This window comes from Capra hircus, chromosome 1 (genome assembly GCF_001704415.2).
Source record: "Capra hircus breed San Clemente chromosome 1, ASM170441v1, whole genome shotgun sequence".
Taxonomy (NCBI): Eukaryota; Metazoa; Chordata; class Mammalia; order Artiodactyla; family Bovidae; genus Capra; species Capra hircus.
The window spans coordinates 14,766,492-14,792,590 of NC_030808.1; positions in this window are offsets into that span (position 1 = coordinate 14,766,492).

The window sequence follows — 26,099 nt, forward strand, 5'->3', positions numbered from 1 at the left end:
CTGCCTTCTTTCTTCTCAGTGTTAGCTTTATTTCCTTGATTCTTTGCAATGTGACTGGACATACCTCCTGGAATATGTCAGAAGAAATAAACAGACCTCTCAGCAGGTTTTGCTTGACAATGACAGAGTTGTAGCCATCATTTTCTGGAGACTGGGGAATCATCTTTGTCTGTGGATGTGAATGAAGGGCGTTACTTTGATATTAGATTATTTTAAGATCTCTTTCTTACTTACCAACCTTCCCAGAAGAAGCCCTCTTCTTTCTGGCTCATCCCAAAGATGGACCTATAACTCTTCTCTCACTGACTTTGCATTATTTCTACTCAGGTAACAAGACAGGGAAGCGACCCAGAGACTGAAATGTACAGTGTGGCCTTTCTTGTAGTTCATTTAAATAGGCCCCTCTCTGAAGTATTTCTCATATTATTAGAAGTATATGAAGAGAAAGGTTTCCATGGATTTTTAATTTTCTTTTTCTTTTTTTTCTTTTTTTTTTTTTAAGGGATAAAAGGAACCTGGTCCAACAAGAACATACACCATGTGAAGTCTTTTGTTCCAGTGTACAATTTAGGAATGCTCGTGAGGATGGGTTTAGACTACACATCCAGAAATTTAGTCTGACAGATTTATAATTGAATAGCAAACTATATTTTTGGCTTCTCCTCAGTAAAGATCATGAAAAATATTGCTAGATCATTAAAACACCTTTGCAATAATTTAAGTGCTTACAGCTTTATACTAGTGTAGCTCAGTTACTATTCTCGTGTAAAAGCATTTCTCTCATGTAGAAAATTGGATGACTGTGGTTTTATAGGAGATTTTTAATTATTAATATCTATGCCAATAATAGATCAACAGTGCATCTATTAATATATATGGAAAGAAAATGCATATAGACAGATGTGTAAAACTGGAAAATAAATATATAACAAAAGATATGTATATTGAAAAGACAGTATATATATGCACATCAAACAATACAGAACATACATGCACATTAAACATGGAACAGTTTTAGTGACCACAGTATTTATTTATTTAAAATTGGCAACATTAGTGGCAACTGAAAATGGCAATAAAGCAGCCAACAGGCAAGCAGTTTCAACAAAAGTCTAAAAATAAACACCATGTACAAAGTATGTTTCTTTCTGCTTTTAATCTTAAATGGCAGAAATTAGCACACTTAAGTAACCATCTGTTTTCTTCAAGCAGAAATCATTCTAATTCCTCACTTTCTTATCCAAAGAACAGCTGTCAGCCAGGAGGGCAGAGCTGAAATGTATTGCTCACATTACATGATGCATGAAACAAACTCCACTACTCCTTAAGACTCAGAACTTTGTCTGTTATAAAGTGGCCTTTGTTTCATCTGGTTGATCATCACCCCTTGCCTTTCTCCTCTGCTGTGCTTTTTCTTGTTTCATTTATTTATCTCTTTGCTGATAATAATCAAAACTGTGAATGACTATGTTCTCTCTCAGTTATAATTATCTCAAAAAACATTTTAATGATGAATCATTGACTTATAAAAAATCCTTGCAGAGTTTTTTATAAAATTTTTATTATTAAGATATCATTTTATTTATTTTATTGATGTATTTATATATCAATATGATATGTACAGTCAATTAACTTTTTATAAATTGAACATATCCTCAGAACCATAATCCATAACAAGAATACAAATATTTCCAGCATTCCAGAAGCTTCCATCACATTCCATTTAGTCACTATCTGCCTGTTTGAAATATAACCACTATGTATTTTAAAGCTATAGGTTCATTTTCAGGCTAGCATTTTGCTGCATTTTTAGTTTTGGTTTGTGGGTTTCATTGTTATCTGTGATTTAGCTTTTTTCTTAGCTCTATCTGGATAATATATCAGTTGAATAACAAACAGTTATAACACACAGTTGAATATACAAATGTGCACATATTAAGTGTACAATTGGAAAAGTGTGACCAATAGAGATAGAATCTTCTAAGGTAATTTTTGTGCCCTCTTCTAGTCTGCATTTACCACAAAGGCTATTCTGAGTTCTGTAACTTTACATTTATCTGGCCTGGCTTTAGCCTTTCATATAAATAAGATGATACAGTATGAATGCAGTTTTTTGTTTGGCTTCTTTTTCAATCAACATATCATATTAAAATTCATACACACTGTTTCCTAAGTCACAGGTGCCACTTAGCCGATGGAGTAAGGTGGTTCGTGAAGCAATAGCCTTAACAAAATAAGCCTGAATATAGAAAGCAAAGTGTGATGCAAAGACAGAGTGGCTTAATAATAGCACAAAAAAAGTGCCGACTATGAAGGCTGTTGTAATAATTGATAGTGCACGATCAAGAATGCACACAATGGAAGAGAAAATCAGGTACAGAGTAAACAAATGCAAAGTAATTTGTGACTTCAAAATAGTTAAACTTATAGCAGAAGCCAGCTGAAAATAAACAAGGGAATTGGTGAATGAATGAATGGATGAAATGAGATGAAATAAAATCACCAGAGTGAGACACTGAGATAATTGATATGAAGGTCTGGAAGTATTTCCACCAACTACAGGGATAATTGAACCTGACTGAGAAAGGTAATTATAGACTGACTTACACTTTACTGAAGAAATTGAGCTTACTTATCAACAGAAACATAGAAACTTCATTATAGTCTGACCCAGAGACCCATGGCTCTACTAACTGGAAAACTGGATAGCTACTATTATGCTGGACAGCTGATACATTTTGAAGAGGCTTTTGTACTGTTGCCCATAGTTTTATAGCCATTTGGGGATTGCAATTGTAAGAAATCAATGCAGCAGGGAGTCAGAAAGATGGAAAGTGGTATAGAAGTATACAGCATTACAACCTAGAAGCATTTTCATCCTAAATAAAGCATTTTCAGCAGGGTAGATATGAGAATATTCCTGGAAATAGCACATTTTCAACATCTTGTTGTTCTTTATTTTAGATTATCAGAAAACCTAACAATGATCTTAGTTGGAGTTCAGTATAGGAAACCTATGTTCTATGAATGTAGTCAGCTTATGGGAATAGGTTTATGTATTCCATAAACCAATTTTCAAGTTTACATATGAAGAGGAGATATAGCCAGTTATCATGCAAAATGTGTGCCCAGGTAAAGGATATTTCCACATCTTGATTAATAAAAATAATAAATATAAGTATTTTTTTCTTGCTCAATCTGTAATAAAGAAATTAAAGGAAAAAAAGAAAGCTTTTATTGAAATTCTATAGAAAATTAAGGAAATATTACCATAAAGATGCAAGAGGAAAGCAAATGTCTGAAAATTATCTACTGCAAAAACCCATAGACAAAAGTAGCCTTTGTGTAAAAAGGGTTAGTAAGCAGATAGAGCTTACTGTATGATTATTATTCAGTTGCTAAGTCATGTTCAACTTTTTGTGATTCTGTGGACTGTAGCATACCAGGTTTCCCTGTCCTTTACTCTCTCCCTGAGTTTGCTCAAACTCATGTTCCTTGAGTCAGTGACACTATCTAACCATCTCATCCTCTGTCACTTTCTTCTCCTCCTGCCTTCGATCTTTCCCAGCATCAGGATTTTTTTCCAGTAAGCTGGCTTTTTGCATCAGGTAGTCAAAGTATTGGAGCTTCAGCTTCAGCATCAGTCTTTCCAATGAATATTCAGAGTTCATTTCTTTGGATTGACAGTTTGATCTCCTTGTTGTATGATAGAGTCATACTGTATGTTAGAGGCATGTATTCTTTATATTGGGTATGGACTCATGTAAAGGTCTTTGATTTGATAGGCATACTGCCTTCTGGGGAATGACATCCCATTTTCAAAGAATGTTAGTTATGTCCAGATTAATGATTCAAGTATACATTATCCATTGCTTCAATCAGGTCACCAGACCCTGAGTGATGCAGTACGAGCTCTAACCAGTTGATCCCATGGTTGCGTGACCATGTATATGCTAGAAAGTGGATCCCTTGTCCCAAAGGGTGTTAGCTGAGATCCAGGTCATTGGATTAAAAAATTTGCAAATGTCCAAGTAGTGGTGCTTGTTGAGGGTCTGAGGGCATGAAAGACAAACTCATAGTCAGAATATGTGTCCGTTTCTGTGACATCAAGCTGCTGGCCATTTTGATATGGAAAGAGACTAAGCCAGAAAACTTACCAGTGAGTGGCTGGATTGTCTCCTTGAAGAACAGTGCCATACTGGGGTCTCAGCAATGTTCTTTATTTCTAGCAGACGGGACGTTTGACAATAACAGTAGCTGGGCCAGCCGTGGTAAACAAAGGTCCATTCTGTCAGGTCCATGCCTATTCTCTGGCCATTGTTATAGTGAACACTCCTGTCCTGTGCCTACTGTATTGGTACTGGGGTGGCCAGTGGTAGATATCATCCTACCTGGTAGAATCAGTGTATTAGCTCACTCAGCCCAATAAGCATGATCTTACCAATAAAATGGATAAATGTGATCCTCTGTAAGAATGAAATGGTCTAGCTTTGTCTTCAGGCAGTGTTATGACAGAGGCGTGAAAGTTAATATAACCCTGTGGCCAAACTCCAAATAGATGTAGTTTGTGTAGCAGGATGTTTCTTCTGGATTATGTACACTGAGCTGCAGTTTAAAGCGAAGGATGTTCACTGTTGTTTAGCCCCAAAATCGTGTCTCTTTGCGACCCTATGGATTGTAGCCCACCAGGCTCCTCTGTCCATGGGATTTCCTAGGTAAGAATACTGGAGTGGGTTGCCATTTCCTTCTCTAGGGGATCATCCCAACCCAGGGATCAAATCTGCATCGCCTGCATTAGCAGGCAAATTTTTTACCACTGAGCTACGAGGAGGCCCAAGATATTCATTAAGTATCAGTGTTTTTGAAAGGAAAGGAGAGGAAGTAGACTTGTAAAGAGGGACAAATTGAACAGAAATTCAGGCTAAGCTTTGGCAAATGTTCAAGCAAATACTGCTTATGAAGTTTGCCTGCCTTTAGGCTGTTATGGCCAGGCATTTACACTCAGCTCTACTCCATCAGCAGAGGTGGCTTGTTCCAGAAGAATGATGACCTGGAACAAGACAGTTGAGGCTGACTATGAATGAGGTGACAGCTGGAGGCTGAATGGCAATTTTCTTCCCTGAAGGTGAACAGTATGTTCTACTTATAGTATGATCTAATTGTTATCCACAACAGAAGCCTATAATTTTAGGAAAGAAGGTATTTGAAAATTGGGCAGGTACCCAAAAATGTCTTTGAAATAGGAGTAAAACAAAAATCAGGTAAGATGAGATAAAAAGGAAGATGGTAAAGTAAGACAGGATGGCAAAACTTCATAAGTAAATGAATTCAAAAAGAGAATTGGCTGAGAATATCAAATTATAGGGGACACTCATGCACACTACCTGAATTTAAAGTCAAAAGAGATGAATGAAAAATCAGTTCAGTTCAGTTAAGTTCAATTCATTTCAGTTGCTCAGTTGTGTCCGACTCTTTGCGACCTCATGAATCGCAGCACGCCAGGCCTCCCTAACCATCACCATCTCCCTGAGTTCACTCAGACTCATGTCCATCGACGCCGTGATGCCATCCAGCCATCTCATCCTGGGTCGTCTCCTTCTCCTGCCCCCAATCCCTCCCAGCATCAGAGTCGTTTCCAATGAGTCAACCCTTTGCATGAGGTGGCCAAAGTACTGGAGCTTCAGCTTTAGCGTCATTCCTTCCAAAGAAATCCCAGGGTTGATCTCCTTCAGAATGGATTGGTTGGATCTTCTTGCAGTCCAAGGGACTCTCAAGAGTCTTCTCCAACACCACAGTTCAAAAGCATCAATTCTTCAGCGCTCAGCCTTCTTCACAGTCCGACTCTCACATCCATACATGACCACTGGGAAAACCATAGCCTTGATTAGATGGACCTTAGTTGGCAAAGTAATGTCTCTGCTTTTGAATATCCTATCTAGGTTGCTCATAACTTTTCTTCCAAGGAGTAAGCATCTTTTAATTTCATGGCTGCAATCACCATTTGCAGTGATTTTGGAGCCCAGAAAAACAAACTCTGACACTGTTTTCACTGTTTCCCCATCTATTTCCCATGAAGTGATGGGACAGGATGCCATGATCTTCGTTTTCTGAATGTTGATCTTTAAGCCAACTTTTTCACTCTCCTCTTTCACTTTCATCAAGAGGCTTTTTAGTTCCTCTTCACTTTCTGCCATAAGGGTGGTGATATCTGCATATCTGAGGTTATTGATATTTCTCCTGGCAGAAGTTAGCAAACATTGTCAAAAAAAGTGCCAAAGTAAGAGAGTTATTTTAGTTAGTAAAAAGAAAGATAAAAGTAGTAATTCAAGAAATATTGTATTTAACCAGTTCTAATATCCTAATTTTCCATATGCTAATATTTTTGAAATAAGAAGGAAGCTTACAACATGTCTCATATTTTAATTGGCAGGACTTTTAATTTCATAGTAAAATTAAAATAATGGTATGTTGCACCCTTGATGGGGATATTGAACTGATAAAGCTGAGTAAATCAAAAAAGAACAGTATTTTCAAAAAGAAATAAAGAGCTAAAATGAAAAAGATTGAATTTTCAATCTGGAGACAGATTAAAAGGGATCTTTGCAGTGAGAAAAGACCAGTGTCTAGAATCAAAGCTTCATGAAGTCAGGAACTTTGTTTACTGCAATATTCACAGCTTCAAGAATATTGCCAGGCACTTAGTAGAAACAAATGGGAATTTTCAATTAATTGAATAAATCCTGATACAGGTCATATTATAAAAATAGAGAAAAATTATACATGATGCCAAGTAGTTTAACTTACGGTTTAGAGCTAGACTGTCCAGGCTTGAAATGCTGTTCTGCCATTGTGGAAGACCTTTGTGAAAACGACTTACAAATAAGTATAACAAATCATTGTCCCCTTCAGTACACATGGCAGGATGACCTATTGCCATATTTGCAGTTAAACAGGGCCTTATGACTTGTTCTGGTGCATATGTCTGGCTAGTGTATGTCACTCTGAGTCTTTTAATAGCCAGTATAATTTCTGTGCTTTCTTCTCTGACAGTTTTGGGTATAGAAGCACAGGGCAGGTCATCAGATCAAGCAGCTGAGCCAACACAAGAAGTATCGTTGCCTTGAGACAGTGTCTAACTATACCTCTGAGTTTTATTAAAAACAACCTTTTGTGGATTACAGGAGTTGTTAACTGCAACATAATGTAGCCATTCTGAATAACAGGGTGTTTAATCGGAGCAACATTATGTAAGAAAATTATTCTGCTATGACTCAGTTTTATTAATCTTTAAAATAGCTAATAATTTCACCTATTTCTAGATTTTTTCAAGGGTTAAATAGGATCATGTAAAGTAGTTCTGAAAGTTCCTAGCTGATAGTCAGAATTAATTAACATAAAAGAAAATAAGAAAGGGAAGGAAAGTTTCCACATGGGAGAAAAATTGTGTTAACCATACTTTTAGGATATGAGAACTGGACATGGAACAACAGACTGATTCCAAATAGGAGAAGGACTATGTCAAGGCTGTATGTTTTTACCCTGCTTATTTAACTTACATGAAGAGTACATCATGAGAAACACTGGGCTGGATGAAGCACAAGCTGGAATCAAGATTGCCAGGAGAAATATCAATAACCTCAGATATGCAGATGACACCACCCTTATGGCAGAAACTAAAGAAGAACTAAAGAGCCTCTTGATGAAAGTGAAAGAGGAGAGTGAGAAAGTTGTCTTAAAGCTCAACCTTCAGAAAACGAAAATCATAGCATATGGTCCCATCACTTCATGGCAAATGAACAGAGAAACAGTGGAAACAGTGGCAGACTTTACTTTTGGGGGCTCCAAAATCAATGTAGATGGCGACGGCAGCCATAAAATTAAAAGATGCTTACTCCTTGGAAGAAAAGTTGTGACCAACCTAGACTGAATATTGTAAAGCTCCTTTAGGCAAGGCTATGGTTTTTCCAGTGGTCATGTATGATGTGAGAGTTGGACTATAAAGTAAGCTGAGCACCGAAGAATTGATGCTTTTGAACTGTGGTGTTGGAGAAGACTCTTGAGAGTTTGTGGACTACAAGGAGATTCAACCAGTCCATTCTAAAGGAAATCAGTCTTTAGTATTCATTGGAAGGACTGATGCTGAACCTTAAACTCCAATAGTTTGGCCATGTGATGTGAAGAGCTGACTCATTTGAAAAGACCCTGATGCTGGAAAAGACTGAGGGCAGGAGGAGAAGGGAATGACATAGGATGAGATGGTTGGATGGCATCACCAACTCAATGGACATGAGTTTGAGTAAAGTCCGGGTGTTGGTGATAGACAGGGAGGCCTGGTGTGCTGGAGTCCACTGGGTCACAAAGAGTTGGACATGACTGAGTGACTTAACTGACTGACTGAAGTAATGTATTCACATTTAAAAAGGAAATGATCTTCTCCCTCAGGAATTTTATAACTAGTAAAATTTTCATACATAAAGACAGCAAAATATTCTTATATATTAGAGTATAGACATCATAGACACTTTGAAAAAATTACTTGAAGATAGATCTTAGACAAAAGCAAAATGATGACCAAGATTAATGATTAAAGATTGAGAGAACTATGATAAAAATCACTTGCCTAGACTTCTCTTACCTGGTTTGAATCTGCCACCAATTAATCTAGTTAGCTGGAATCTTATAACTGTGCCTGAACTCCACGTCTACAGGGTAAACCTGAGCCCTTCCTGACCTTACACACAATTTCTTGTTCTTCTTCTCTTACTCTCCCTAGTCCTTCTTCAAGGAATTAATAGTATGAAGAGACTAAAGACATATTTCTGAGTGGCTATCAGTACTATGTGAAACTATTTTTGACTAGGAGGAGCTCAGGAAGCTAAACATGTTTTATATGTATGGTAAGTTGAATAATGGCTTCCTGAGATGTTCCTGTCCTTATCCTCAGAATAGGTGATGAACTGTAGCCTGCCAGGCTCCTCTGTCCCTAGAAATTCCCAGGCAAGTATAACCAACTTCAATGAGTTGCCATTTCCTTCTCCAGGGGATCTTCACAACCCGTGAATAGAACCCATGCCTCCTGCAGTGGCAGGTGGATTGTTTACCACTCAGCACCCAGAATCCCACCCAGAAGCCCACCCAGAATCTGTGACTGTTACCTTAAATTGCAAAAGAGACTTCACAGATGTTAACAGGTTGAAAATTCTGAGATGGGAAAATTATCCTGGACTACATAAGTGGGCCCACTGTAATCACAATGGTCTATATATAAGGGACACAAGAGGAGTTCAAGTCAGACAGAAGGTGATGTAACTACTGAAGCAGAGAGACAGAAAATGAGATTTGCAGATGCTACAGTTTCAGCTTTGAAATCAGAGGAAGAGGGCCATGAGCCAAAGACTGTAGGTGGCCTCTCGAAGGTGGAAAGGGTGAGGAAATGAAATCTCTCCTAGAGCCTCAGATCACATAGTCCTGCTCACCCATTATAGACTTCCAGAACAAATATGTGTTGGTTTAAGCCACTGAATTTGTTGGAATTTGTTGCAGTCTCAATAAGAAACAAAGACATATTATGAAAATTAATTTTTGCAAAGTAATGTTTAAATAATTGACTTTTGAGCTTGTTGGCTGTTATCAATATTTTGAATCATTGAAACATTTTTGAACATCCAATTGTCAGAATATAAGTTATATGATACTTTTTGCCTTTTATTCTCTAAGCATGGAACAAAAAATAATGGAATGACTTGCCTAAAAGAATATATTTTTCTTTTTGTTCTTAAATTCATTTGTTTTCTCATCTTTATGAGCAAAATTAATTACACATAATAAACATGTTTATATTTCTTTAAATTATATGCATGTGTGACTGAAAGGTTGTTGTTGAATCATGACGCCAGGATTCTTGGCCCCCGGAGGAGAAGAATTCAATCTGGGGCCAGAGATGAGGCTTGATCTCTCAGAGATTTTGTGTAATAAAGTTTTATTAAAGTACAAAGGGGGTAGAAAGAGTACCCGCTTGTTAGTGTTAGCAATGAAGTTATATACTCTCCAGTAAATCCAAAGAATGTCTGGAGGTTGTAAAGACCTCACCAGACCTACTCCCATAATTTACATTTTAAGATAACAGAATTAGCCAGAAGGTTTAATCCAGAGACTGTCCTCAGGCAGAATACATTGTTGTTATATAATCCTAAGGAATGTAGAAAAGAAAAAAGTTTGTCCTTTCTTCCTCCTTGAGAATTCCAGACCCCTCTCTCCTTGGGGACCCCTAGGCTTCTTATTAACCTGCCTAGGAAATGACTCTCTCATGACTATACAACTTATATTTGCATAATGCTAATAAACAGACATATTTAAAAGATTGAAGATGAAAATAAAATAGAAGAGACAGAACAAAGGTGTATATCAAATAACATCCTTGAGCATCTCACCAGACTGCATTGTAGACCCCCCAGCAAACTTGCTCTCCACATTAAAAATTGCTATATTAGATAACCAATACAGATCACTTCCCACTATTAAATGGTTTTCTTCTTTTTCTATTGTGAGCTGTTAATGCCAAATATAGTACAGATTTAGTTAGATGCTATGGGGTATGATATTGAATAAGCAATGTGACTAATCCTCATTGTGTATTCCCAAGCTGAAGCTTAGTACTCTATTTTAATGTCTCTTGAACACTATTGCTTATTAAAACTGTCTATTTCTGCAGTGTTTCAGTGAAAGGTATTATGACACAATGTATTTTCTTTCTCAACTTGCAGAGGTGAGGAACTAAAATTATATGATCATTTGACTAATGATGATCATTTGGCTCATGACATTAATTTATCTGTGTGAATATATACATACATACATATACAGACACACACACACACATTAAAATCACATGCTGTTATGGCAGGAAATAAGATTCAGTTTCTCACATTTTGCAAAATCAAATAATATACATGTCACAACTAAAAAGACATTTTGTTGAATGAGTCTATTTTAATCTCAGTATGATGGTGCCAATCTCCTATTTTTTTCATATTAGAGTGAAATGGAGAACAGAGCTTTTCTAATTCTAAAATATCCTGGGCTTCTTTCAAAGTTTCTGGCCTCCAGTCATCTAAAGTGACCTAAACTATCATTACAATTGCCATGATTTACATAAAAGAGAAAAAAAGAACTCATAGATACCATCATTAATGAGATGGCTCCAACTATCTGCCCACATTGAATAATTTAAGTGTAAAATGACTTAAAAAGAACTGTGGTGTTTTGAAATTTAAAACATCTGCTAAAATTTGTTTTGCACAAAAGATCCTAGTAACCTCTCACAGAATGACCAAATTCCTGTCAATAACATTTAAGGTCAGTGAGATCAAAGAGAGAAATAACAGGCAATCTACACTAATGTATCTTTGTCTTCAACCATAACTTTTTGTTTTTTTCTTAAAATAAGTTATTTTACTGCTCCAAAATCACATTATGTCTGCAGAATACATAAGTTCCATCTTGTAATCAAACCGATACACAGAAATCACTCCTCTTGCATCAGAATCAGAGAGATGTTGATTAGCACAAAGTACTATTTATCTAGTGGCTTCCCTGATATCTGAATGGTAAAGAAATCACCTGCCAATGCCGGAGACATGAGTTTGATCCCTGGGTTGGGAAGATCCCATGGAGAAGGAAACAGAAACCCATTCCAGTATTCTTGCCTGGGAAATCCCATGGACAGAGGAGCCTGGTAGGCTACATTCCATGGGATCAGAAAAGAATTGCACATGACTTCACGATTAAACAATAAAACTATACCTAGCTGTTACAAAAAGTAGGGTTTTTCTAAAAATGATCATGAATCTTGACCGTGGGTTGTGAGAAAAATGATACAAGGGAATTGGATGGAGATTGGAATCACCACATTGTCCTGACAACCTCATGCATATTCTCCACAGATCCCTGGGGAAAGACTTGAAGAACTGTTTTCTGAGTCTTAGAGGATTATTCTGTGATCCCCTCTGAACAAGAGATGGTGGGAGGTTTACGAGGTACTACCTCAGGTCATCTCACTCTCTTGTGGAAATGAGAGACTCATTCAATATCCGAGATGCCCCTTCTTCCAGACAACTCTTGAAAGCACTTAGAAGCCAAGCCAGACAGCCTGACACTCAAATCTGGAAATTGCATGTGTTTCTCTGTGGATCAGATTGCTTATTCTAAGAAGGTCCCTTCACTAGATAGCATATTCATCTTTTGGGTCCCAAATCATCCCTCACATGCCCTCTGCAGGATGATAGAATGGGCAAAACACATATTTTTTTTTTTTTCCTTTGCTGAATCTTGGCTTCTAAAATTCTCCTTTTTCTGAGTCTATTCCATGAAAGTTAGTGAAATTTTTCTGACATCTAATGTATGAAAGGTAGTAACCCTGATGAGACGGATAATTTGGAACACAAATATATAAGGAAACATGCTAAAATGGATTGAAGTGTATCCTTCCAAAATTCATATGTTAAAGCTCTGTGAAATGAAAATATCTCCTGCCATGTTAATAAACAATAAATATCACAGCCATCAGAGATTTCTGGTTTCTACACGCTAGTAAAGTAATGCTCAAAATTCTCCAAGCCAGGCTTCAGCAATACCTGAACTGTGACCTTCCAAATGTTTAAGCTGGTTTTAGAAAAGGCAGAGGAATCAGAGATCAAATTGCCAACGTTTGCTACATCATGGAAAAAGCAAAAGAGTTCCAGAAAAACATCTATTTCTGCTTTATTGACTATGCCAAAGCCTTTGACTGTGTGGATCGCAATAAACTGTGGAAAATTCTGAACGACATGGAAATACCAGACCACCTGACCTACCTCTTGAGAAACCTGTATGCAGATCAGGAAGCAACAGTTAGAACTGGACATGGAACAACTGACTGGTTCCAAATAGGAAAAGAAGTACATCAGGGCTGTATATTGATGCCCTGCTTATTTAACTTATATGCAGAGTACATCATGAGACACGCTGGGCTGCATGAAGCACAAGCTGGAATCAAGATCACCGGGAGAAATATTAATAACCTCAGATATGCAGATAACACCACCCTTATGGCAGAAAATGAAGAAGAACTAAAGAGCCTCTTGATGAAAGTGAAAGAGGGTGAAAAAGTTGGCTTAAAGCTCAACATTCAGAAAACTAAGATCGTGGCTTCTGGTCCCATCACTTCATGGCAAATAGACAGGGAAACAGTGGAAACAATGAAAAACTTTATTTTGGGGGGTTCCAAAATCACTTCAGATGGTGATTGCAGCCATGAAATTAAAAGATGCTTATTCCTTGGAAGGAAAGTTGTGACCAACCTAGACAGCATATTAAAAAGCAGAGACGTTACTTTGTCCGCAAAGGTCAGTCTAATCAAGGCTATGGTTTTTCCAGTTGTCATGTATGGATGTGAGAGTTGGACTATAAGGAAAGCTGAGTGCCAAATATTGATGCTTTTGAACTGTGGTATTGGAGAATACTCTTAAGAGTCACTTGGACTGCAAGGAGTTCCAACCAGTCCATCCTAAAGGAGAACAGTCCTGGGTGTTCAATGGAAGGACAGATGTTGAAGCTGAAAGTCCAATACTTTGGGTACCTGATGCAAACAGCTGACTCTTTGAAAAGACCCTGATGCTGGGAAAGATTGAGGGCAGGAGGAGAAGGGGACAACAGAGGATGAGATGGTTGAATGGCATCTCTGACTCAATGGTTATGAGTTTGGGTAGGCTCCAAGGTTTGGACACAACTGAGTGGCTGAACTGAACTGAAAAGTGAGTGAAGGCTCCCAGAACTTTGATCCAGTAGATGCTGCCACCTCCTATGGTGATGGCTGGAGACCTGGAGGAATGCAAGAAGCAGTATGTACCACTCCTTAGAATGAACAAGGAAACAGGATTTGCCCCCAGATAGTTGAGTTAGTAACTTAGTTGTGCCTGACTCTTCTGACCCCATGGATTTTAAACTGCTATGCTCCTCTGTACATGGAATTCTCCAGGCAAGAATACTGGAGGGGGTTGTCATTTCCTTATCCAGGGGATCTTCCCAACCCAAGGATCAAACCCAGGTCTCCTGCATTGCAGGCAGATTCTTTACCATCTGAGCCACCAAGCAAGCCCCAGATAGCTGAGGTGCATATGGAAGGAATGAATTCAGTGAACCCAGAGACTTGCATCTTCCCATACATAGAATGCTAAATTCCTTAACCTGATACTTGATCTTTGATGTTCAGACTGTCTACTTTCTCTGTTGCAAATTTGTACACAGCCTGACTTCTGCTCCTGCCTCACTGGAGCAGTTTTCTCAGAGCTACTGTGATGCTGTCTCCCAGGCTCGGAGTCTTATTCATTCCCACTGAAAAAATGACTCTCTACTTTCAGGTTGTGACTATATGTTTTAGTCAACAGCTCTATAACTAAGTAGCTCAGGATATGACAGTATTTGTAGATAGGGACTTCAGAGAGGTAATTAAGATGAAGTGAAGCCATGGAGGTGGGCCCTAATACAACCTGACTGGTGTTCATCTCAGAAGAGAAAATTTGGACGCACAAGGACATACCAAAGGTGCATGTGCACAGAGGATCATCATGTGACAAGGCAAGAGGAAAGTCATCTGCAAATCAAAGAGAGAGACCTCAGAAGAAATTAAACATGGAAGCACCTTGACCTTAATTTTCTGGCCTTTAGAATGGTGAGAAAATGAATTTCTATTGTTTAAGCCACCCAGTCTGTGGTACTGTGTTACAGTGGCCCTAGCAAACTAAAAGTGTGAGTTGCTCAGTCATGCCCAACCCTTAGTGATACTATGCACTGTAGCCCACCATGCTCCTCTGTCCATGGGATTCTCCAGGCAAGAAGAGTGGAGTGGCTTGGCATTCCCTTCTTCAGGGGATCTTCTTGACCCAGGGGTCTAACCCAGGCCTCTGTCACTGCAGGCAGATTCTTGACCAACTAAGCCATCAGGGAAGCCCATCAAACTAATACTCATGCTAAATAGGAAAGAGCGTGATGGAGGGTGGAATTATTCATGTATGGAATGAGAGGCATCATTTTTATGGGAGTTATTTATGTGATAGTTGCCAACCTCCATTAATTTTTATACTTAGATGGCCCAGCTTACATGGTGTAGGAGACCCCAGGAGCTAGAAATGTTATGCATTACTGTTGTTGATGCTTTTTTAGTTTAGAGACTTGCTGCTTTAGCTCAATTGCTGACTCTGCTATACCACTTCAGCCCTTGAAAATAATAATGTAATTTTCAATTTCTGGACCATCTGAAATCTGATACTGGTAGGCTTTTGTCAAAAAAACCACTTAACAATAAATGATTTTCAAGGTATTCAGTGGATCTTTCATGCTTTTTACCATTTATAGATATCTGGTATATTTGCATATTAGAAACGTCTCTTCCAAATTTGATGTATTGGCCAAAAATTTGTTTGGGATTTTCCATAGGATATTACAGAAAAGCTGAAATGAACTTTTTGGCCAACCCAATAAAACATTTTCTGACTGCCATCTTAGTTCTTTTTTGTTCACATATCTTAGGAAGGATGTTTTGTCTCTGAATGTGACTGTAACCAGAATGGGATAATACATTCTCAATTACTTCCTGGATAATGATCAAGATGAACAACTTGGAGATTATATATACCTATTTCAGGCTCCTACCTCCACCATTCTTAAGTATTATGCTTCATTCTTTCCTGTAAAAGCAACTTCAGGTCAATCTGATTAGTATACACCCCGAGTGGCATCCTGACGGGAGTCTAGGAAATAAGCCTTGTTGTTGCTCAGTGTCTAAGTCACGTCTGACTCTTTGTAACCCCATGGACTTGAGTATGCCAAGCTCCTCTGTCCTTCACTGTCTCCCAGACTCTGCTCAAATTCATGTACATTGAGTTGGTGATGCTATCTAACCATCCCATCCTCTGCCGCCCACTTCTCCTTTGTCTTTCAATCTTTCCCAGCATAAGGCTCTTTTCCAGTGAGTCAGTTCTTAGCATCAGGAGGCCAAAGTTTTTGGGGTTCAGCTTCAGAATCAGTCCTTTCAAAGAATATTCAGGGTTGATTTCCTTTAGGAGGGAATAATGCTATACTCATTTTAAGTTGTTAGCTAGATTACCACGTTAAATAAGCATCGTCTTAGACCATAAAGATAATGGCAATTTGGCTGAATTCATTACCATGCCATGCAGGTGAAAGTGAGGAACATAGTAGATCTTTATAAGTTCAATAAAAATGTCCTTGTGTACTAAGCCAATTATTCAAACTAAACTGGGGACTTTGGACTACAGTTCTTGGCTGAAAACCAGGTATTAACCTGCCTCCTTTTCAGAAACATGGTGACTTGCTCATTAGATATGGTTATAAGTGATCTTCAAGTGTTTAAGAAAATACTCCTCTGGCCTTAGAAGACTTTCAGATTATCCTCAGTTCAGTGGTATGCTTTGAATTTAGATGTTCCATAGAATTATTTTCCCAATTTTATTTATTTATTTAAAATCTTTTTATTTTATACTGGAGTACAGTTAATTAACAATGTTGTGTTAATTCCAGGAGTATAGCAAAGTGATTTGGTTATATATATTCATGTATTCTTTTTAAAGTTCTTTTCCCATTTAGGTTACTACAGAATATTGAACAGAGTCCCCTAAGCTGCATAGTAGGTCCTTGTTGGTTACCTATTTTAAATATGATAACATTTTCAGTCCTAAACTCTCAAACTATCCCTCTCCTCACACATTCTCCACTGGTTATCATAAATTCATGCTCTAAATCGGGGAATTCCTCCTAAAATTAATTTTTTTTGCACAGAGATGGAGTCTGGTAATTAGTACTAAGTCCTGGGGCACTGGATCCATGTCTCATGGAATGACAAATTTAGAAACCAAAAAACAGAACATGGCTTTCTAAGGTAGACCATGATAGTTTATGGGATTTGTTCAGCCAGTAGAGACCAGCATGCCAGGACACGTTTGAAATCTGCAGGAAGGGCTCATCCTGCTGCTTGGACTCATGTAACAGCCTAGGTTAAATGCAGAAGGAGAATAAGGGAACAGATTTGATCCTAGCCACTGTCTGCCAAGTTAACCAAAATAGTCAGTGGAGATGTATTCTTATAAGGACATTTCCCAGAAGTCAGAATTGTGAAAAATGAGGGGCAGGTATTAATGGGAGACAGTCTTCTATAAATCTCTTATTGTCCTGCATATCTTGATCAAGATTACTTTCAATGATGTTTACACAACAAAGAGCCTTGAAAGCTAGAAATATCTCCTTTCAACACAAAGGGCAGATCTATTTATAGCCCAATACAGTAAAATAGTGTCTCTGTCTGGAACGAAAGGGAAATCAAGCTTAGTATCTGTGATCAAAGATTAGGTTTCCTAAACTCAGAGTTTCTCTCCTATTAAAGATTTCACTCACGTGCAGGCTTCATCTGGCCATCTTTGCCATTCCCCAAGGGAATTGCAGCTTGAGGAACTTTGTTCAAGAAAATGCTGATATTCTGGCTCCTGGAATTGCTGTGATTAATAAAATTATTTGACTCAGGAGTGTCATGCCTTCTGCTAGCATCCATAAAACAGTGGCAGGCTCACCTGTTAGCTTGCAAGGAGATTAAAATCTAAGACTCTTCACACTACTTGACACTCTGAGACATGCTGTGAGTATAGATATCCCACTTTGCATTTTAGACATGGAAGAAAAGAAAGAAATGATTAATAAGCCAAAATAGATGATATCTAGTCTAACATTAACCCAAGTAGAAAATTAAAAGTAACATGCTTAGAACTCCCTATGAATAAATCTGTCTTTGAGCACCCCCCCCCCCCGGTTATTATTCTTTGTTTGACACTTTTATATAAAAGAACCATTTAATTAATTTAGTTCAAGGCATGGAGAAAAGAATATCCCCTGTTCTTTGGGAAATATGTCTGTAAGAAATTGAGTAAAAGCTTTATTGAATAATACAACAGAAAGAGTAGAAATTCTACCCATAAGAAGGACTCTGGTTACTACTGCAAAGAGAAAAAACTCCCAAACATCTGCTTCTAGTACAGATTCTTCTCCTAATATGTGAGCTTCCCTGGTGGCTCAGTCAGTAAAGAATCCGCCTGCAATGCAGGAGACCTAGGTTCTATCCCTGGGTGGGGAAGATACCCTGGAGAAGGGAATGGCTACTCATTCCAGTATTCTTGCCTGGAGAATCCCCGTGGACAGAAAAGCCTGGTGGGCTACAGTTCATGGGTTGCAAACAGTAGGACACAACTTAGTGACTGCACCACTACCTTCATCCAATATGAAAGTCCACATTTTCATGACTGATTCATACTGGTACATGATATGACTACAGACACATGAAATACACTGTATGAGTTGGTTGAAGCTGCTGTCTCATACCCGTCATTATCATCTGTTTGGACTGAGGATCCTTGCTCCAAGTTAGGTGTAATGGATCTCCTAACCATCCACAGTCAGGCACCTCTTCTCTTCCCCAGAGTCCAGCATGTCATGGAGCCTGTAGGACCCTAGTCCAGGGAATTAGCCAACATCCTCTTGATTAATCCTAGCCCTTGCTCTCTCAGTTATTAAATACTTTGAAGAGACAACAGATTCATTTATTGAAATCTCAATTAATTTATCTAAAACCAATATCTTTATCTTCCCTCCAAAATGTGGCCCTCCTCCTTAGTATTCTGCTTCAGAGAGATTCACCATTAAGCCACTAGCTCATTGTGAAATAAATCTTTCATGTTTCTCTTTCTTTTCCACATCCAAATACTCTATATTCTATTGTTCTCTCTGTAATATATTTTTTACTTTCTCATCTCGTTTATAACTAATTTATTTCTCTCTGCTTGTTGCTTCCCAGATGGCGCTAGTGATAAAGAACCCATCTGCCAGTGCTGGAAACATAAGAGACATGGATTTGATCCCTGAGTCCAGAAGATGGCCTGGAGAAGAGCATGACGACCCACCCCAATATTCTTGCTGGGAGAATCCCATGGACAGAGGAGCCTGGAGGGCTACAGTGCATAGCATCACAGAGTCAGACAAAAGTGAGTGCCAAACAAACAAACAGAAAAAGCCAGTAGAAACTGGCTCATAAGTTCTTTTATTTTTTTTTTCCATTTATGTGTGTCTTTTTATTTTTTTTTCTTTTTTTAAATTTTTTTTTATTTTTTATTTTTTTTTAAAATTTTAAAATCTTTAATTCTTACATGTGTTCCCAAACATGAACCCCCCTCCCACCTCCCTCCCCATAACATCTCTCTGGGTCATCCCCATGCACCAGCTCCAAGCATGCTGTATCCTGCATCAGACATAGACTGGCGATTCAATTCTTACATGATAGTATACATGTTAGAATATCATTCTCCCAATTCATCCCACCCTCTCCCTCTCCCTCTGAGTCCAAAAGTCCATTATACACATCTGTGTCTCTTTCCCTGTCTTGCATACAGGGTCGTCATTGCCATCTTCCTAAATTCCATATATATGTGTTAGTATACTGTATTGGTGTTTTTCTTTCTGGCTTACTTCACTCTGTATAATCAGCTCCAGTTTCATCCATCTCATCAGAACTGATTCAAATGAATTCTTTTTAACGGCTGAGTAATACTCCATTGTGTATATGTACCACAGCTTTCTTATCCATTCATCTGCTGATGGACATCTAGGTTGTTTCCATGTCCATAGGCAAAACACTCTCAGACATAAATCACAGCAGGATCCTCTATGATCCACCTGCCAGAATTCTGGAAATAAAAGCAAAAATAAACAAATGGGATCTAATTAAAATTAAAAGCTTCTGCACAACAAAGGAAAATATAAGCAAGGTGAAAAGACAGCCTTCTGAATGGGAGAAAATAATAGCAAATGAAGCAACTGACAAACAACTAATCTCATGAGTTCTTTTAAATGCTTAAAAAGTATGTCATTTGGCTTTATTTGGTATTAGCTTTAAACTTGTGTCTATATCGAACTGAATGGGTTTGAAATAAAACTATAAAGTGGATTTTGAATTACTAGCCATCTCAGGCTTCAACCAGAGCTATTTTTTATCTGCATAGGGAGGGGAAAATTCCAATTAGATATTTAAGTTTCAAGGCCAACTGTTTATGTTTTCATAATACTTCTTCACAGGGAATACTTTGGAAGTTCCATGTGGTTGAAAATAAGATGCAGACATCTTTGGAAACCTTCAACTGTTCATTCAGATAATATTTGGTCAAACAAATATAGTCATAGTAGATTATAAAAACTTTTTCCGTCTATGTGTGTTGTGACATACATATATATATATCAGTTCAGTTCAGTCACTCAATCGTGTCCGACTCTTTGCAAACCCATGGACAGCAGCATAGCAGGTCTCCCTGTCAATCACCAACACACAGAGCCTACTCAAACTCATGTCCCTTGAGTTCGTGATGCCATCCAACCATCTCATCCTCTGTCATCCCCTTCTCCTCCCACCTTCAATCTTTCCCAACATCAGGGTCTTTTCAAATAAGTCAGTTCTTCACATCAGGTGGCTAAAGTATCATAGTTTCAGCTTCAGCATCAGCCCTTCCAATAGAATATTCAGGGCTGATTTCCTCTAGGATGGACTGGTTGAATCTCCTTGCAGTTGCAAGGGATGCTCAAGAGTCCTCTCCAATACCACAGTTCAAAAGCATCAGTTATCTGGGGCTCAACTTTATAATCCAACTCACATCCATACATGACTACTAAAAAAACCATTGCTTTAACTAGACGGACCTTTGTTGGCAAAGTAATGTCTCTGCTTTTTAATATGCTATCTAGGTTGACATAATAAACTTTATATATATGTATGAAACCAACCGGTCTGTTGTTCCATGTCTAGTTCTAACTGTTGATTCTTGATCTGCATCTGAGCGTATATAAACAGACACACACACACACACATATATATATATATAAACATATATATATATATAAATATATAAATTAAGGTGGAAGAAACTGTTTTCTTGTGAACTTTTAAGCTATATCAGTGCTATAATCCAATGATTACTATAGTATTATTCAAATGTTATAGTACTAGGCATTTTTATTTTTTGCTTTCCTGGAAGATACATGTTGTCATACTGGCTTAGGAGAAAAAAATTTACCCATATTATTCCAAAAAAGAGACCCTCTTCTGCGTTTCAGCTCTCTGTCTAGTTATCAAATGTTACACTCTTTTCAATTGTTTATTTCTCTGTCTTATAATTAAAAAAAGACTTAGTTTCATCCATTTTTCTTAGTGTAAGAGAATGCTCTTGGTATTTAAAATCTTGCTATTTGGTTTTGTTCAGTCAGAGCACACCCCAGAATGTACATGGACTCCAAGAAATCAGTCCATTTTCTTTCAGTTTGGAAGTACATTCAAATCCAGTTGCCCTGGCTGTGTCTCTGGATCTGAAGAAGCAAATAGCTTCCGCAGTGAATTATTTCTCGCCTTAGAAATGAATGTCAATAACTATTTAATCTGCCACAAATGCTGGGAAGATTAACTTTTTCCTCTCTGAAAATAGCATCCTTATCTTAAACAATTGGATTAACAACATTTCTAGGCAAAATGATGTCATAACCTCTGACTTCATATGGTTTAGAAACTTGGGATCAGGTGAATTTTCCTTCAGGTTCCTTCTAAATGAATATCTTGATTCCAGAAAATGACACTTAAAAAAAAAAATGTTTGTCATTATTCCAGAAACTGCCATTAAGCTATGTTAACAATAAATGATATTATGTGGCATAGACCCTGGATTTTGAGCCCTAAACTTCCTGACCATTGCAGGTAACTCACATAATGTATACATATGTTGCTCATTGTGGGGAATTTTTTCTTGTTTTTCTGCGTCAAAGATCTGGGGAAGAGAAGAACTTGTTCCCCAAGTTCCCCAAAAAACTTGGGGAACAGAAGAAGGCTCCTTAAAGTAATAATTAGGTCTCAGTCTTTCCATCCATGTTTGTTTTCGATCTTTGCTACTATTTTTTTGATGTCCTATTACCACCATTAGGGTTGTGTTCTTCTGTATTTAATCTTTTTCTTAATTAAAAAACTCTCAGATATATCTTTTGCTTAATTAAAATTTCACTAATAAACTCCAAGCATGTGATAGAATAATGTCCAAGCTTATGGTTTTACAAATGAAATGCACACTCCTTCACATATTATTTGCCAGTTGCTCCTCACAATCTCTGTTATAGTTTGATCTGCAATATTCTGCATTCAATCAGCACCCCAAACACACTCCAGTTGACAAGACGTGGACTGAATGATGATTACTAAGATGCTTAAAGACCACGCAACTTTATTTAAGGCAGGACTCACAAATATCTCTCTACATTTGCTAGGCAGGGAACTTCAGTGGGTGAAGCTACTAAGATGAAGATATCTGTCCCCAAACTGGAGGCTGTAGGTTACAGAGAAAATGCCGTTGCAGGTTACAGCATTGGTTTTTGTCAAATTTCCAATAGTTCAAAAGCATTAACATTACCATTTTATATAACATCTCTCAGTTTAAAAATGCTGACTTAATACTTGTTAACAACATTCAGAAAATGAAGATCATGGCATCTGGTCCCATCACTTCATGGGAAACAGATGGGGAAACAATGTCAGACTTTATTTTTTTAGGCTCCAAAATCACTGCAGATGGTGACTGCAGCTATGAAATTAAAAGTTATGACCAACCTAGACAGCATATTCAAAAGCAGAGACATTACTTTGCCAACTAAGGTCCATCTAGTCAAGGCTATGGTTTTTCCTGTGGTCATGTATCGATGTGAGAGTTGGACTGTGAAGAAGGCTGAGTGCCGAAGAATTGATGCTTTTGAACTGTGGTGTTGGAGAAGACTCTTGAGAGTCCCTTGAACTGCAAGGAGATCCAACCAGTGGGATTTCTTCCAACCCTGGGATTTCTTTGGAAGGAATGCTAAAGCTGAAGCTCCAGTACTTTGGCCACCTCATGCGAAGAGTTGACTCATTGGAAAAGACTCTGATGCTGGGAGGGATTGGGGGCAGGAGGAGAAGGGGACGACCGAGGATGAGACGGCTGGATGGCATCACTGACTCGATGGACGTGAGTCTGAGTGAACTCTGGGAGATGGTGATGGACAGGGAGGCCTGGCGTGCTGCGATTCCTGGGGTCGCAAAGAGTCAGACACGACTCAGCAACTGAACTGAACTGAAATGAACCCCAAATAAAATCTAAGAATATTTGGTAAGGGAAAAAGTTCACAATAAGAATCATCTTCTGTGATTTATAGGATAACAAGACAGATAGCATATATAGAGTTGTCTTTTTTTTTATTATTGAAAGCTAAGTACAGATTTTATCAAAATATCATGTTCCTTTAATACTTAATTATATACATTCACAAAATGCTATATTGTTAGATTTAAAAATAATATTTATATATGAAAGAAATGTTTTTCCACTTGATTGCATCAACTGGAAACACTTATTTAAAAAAAATAAAAATTGTTAATGGACTATTCTGGAAAGCTGCCCAAGAGCGTGTTTAGTATAAACTTATGCCATAAATGGATTGTTGTCATCCATTTAAGATTATTTCAATGACTAAGACATAGATCTCTCACCTGAATCTTCCCCAGAATGGATACAATTTAGAATAATGTGAGGCAATATTAAAAATTCATTGAAATGAAATCCATTTGGAATTATTTTGACTTCAATTATCAGCATATCTCTTCACAGATGATAGAAAAATCACTCAAAAATAGGGGGAAAAAAGGTTCTGAAGATTACAACACAAACTGACATATGTAGAATACTCACTCAACAACAACATAATTTATTTTGTTTGTAAGTGCATATCTAAAGTTCATCAAAAATAACCATGTGGTGAATTATAACAAAGCTTCAACAAAATTTAAAATATTTAAATAAGTTGAAATATTAAAATATTTGAAGTAATTCAAATTATTTTCTCTAATTATGGTATTAAAATGGAAATCAGTAATACAATTATACTGGGAAAAAGTGTAGTACTTGAAAATTAAATAATACATTTCTTTTTTTTTTTCAGTCTTAAATAGGTTTATTTATTTATTTATTTTTAATTTTTTATTTTTTTAATTTTAAAATCTTTAATTCTTACATGCGTTCCCAAACATGAACCCCCCTCCCACCTTCCTCCCCATAACATCTCTCTGGGTCATCCCCATGCACCAGCCCCAAGCATGCTGCATCCTGCGTCAGACATAGACTGGCGATTCAATTCTTACATGATAGTATACATGTTAGAATGCCATTCTCCCAAATCATCCCACCCTCTCCCTCTCCCTCTGAGTCCAAAAGTCTGTTATACACATCTGTGTCTTTTTTCCTGTCTTGCATACAGGGTCATCATTGCCATCTTTCTAAATTCCATATACATGTGTTAGTATACTGTATTGGTGTTTTTCTTTCTGGCTTACTTCACTCTGTATAATCGGCTCCAGAGATTCCTTAAAAAATTGCAAATAGAACTACCTTATGACCCAGCAATCCCACTGCTGGGCATACACACCGAGGAAACCAGAATTGAAAGAGACACATGAACCCCAATGTTCATCGCAGCACTGTTTATAATAGCCAGGACATGGAAACAACCTAGATGTCCATCAGCAGATGAATGGAGAAGAAAGCTGTGGTACATATACACAATGGAGTATTACTCAGCCGTTAAATAATACATTTCTAAACAATTCATAGATCAAGAAATGAATCAGCATAGATAACAGAAAATTACTGAACTGAATTATAATAAAATATAACAGATCCAAACTTGTGGGATATAGTTTAAGCAATGTTTAAAGAAAAAAAAAATAGACGTATGCATATATGAAAAAAAAGGATGGGTGAATTAAAAAAAATCAACTTTCTATTTCAAGGATGAGAGTGGAAAAAAGAAAGGAATACTAAAACTGAAAACAAATGAAGGACATTTTAAATAACTGTAGAATAGAGAAAAAGACAAAGTCAAAATCTAGAATTTTGAAAAGACTGAAATTTTTTAATTTGTTAATGCTTAACAAGATTGATCAAGGCAAAAAAGATAAAAAATAAAATAACAAAAATAAAAATGGAAAAGATAGCATAAATATAGATCTGTAATACAAATAACTAAAGATCATTATGAATAACTTTGAAGAAGGGAAATATAATTTAGGTACAATGAACAAATGTCCACAGATTACAGTTTACTGAAGTTAAGAGGTGATATATAAAATCTTACTATTGAAGCATCTGTTAAAGAAATTAACTTTGTTATTTTAAAAATGTTTCCACAGGAAACTCCAGTACCAGATGCTTTTAATAGTTAATTTTTATAATTATTAAAAAAAAAATAACTCTAATCTTGCTCAAAATTTCTGGAAAAAAAAATTGAAAGTGACCTTTACTTTTATGAGGCTGACAGAATGATGAATTCTAAATATGGTCAGGAAGAATCAAGATAGAAAAAAAAAAATCAACACAAGCCGTATAGAAGCACTTAACTAAAATTCAACACACTTTCATGAAAAATCTTTCAGTAAGCTAGGACAAAAAGTAATTTTTTTTTAAACAACAAGAAATATCTACAGAAAACATAGATGGTAAATATATTTGGTAATTAAAAAATAAAAGTTGAAAACTTGTAGAGGGTGAAGAGGAAAAAGATACTCACTATTTCCACTTTTATATTTTTATGAAGAGTCTGAACATTGCAGTAAGGCAAGGGTGAAAGAGAGGTAAAAAATGGGTAAAAATTTTCTTATGATGATAAGAAATGAAGGTAAAGAACTATCAGTAACATTGTCATTTTCTTAAAGATAACATGACAACTAAAAATTCAAATATTCTATAAACCATCTTATTAAATTAATGAATGTGCTATCACCAAATTCAAGGTCAATATGAAAAAAATGTTCTATAGAAATCGAACAACACAGTTGGAAATTTAAGAAGTCATATCACTTACACAGCAATGAAAATATCACATATGACAAAAGTTAGTAAGAATCTAACACTAAAACCTAAAAAATATTATTCAAAAAATTATTGATGACCAACTAAATA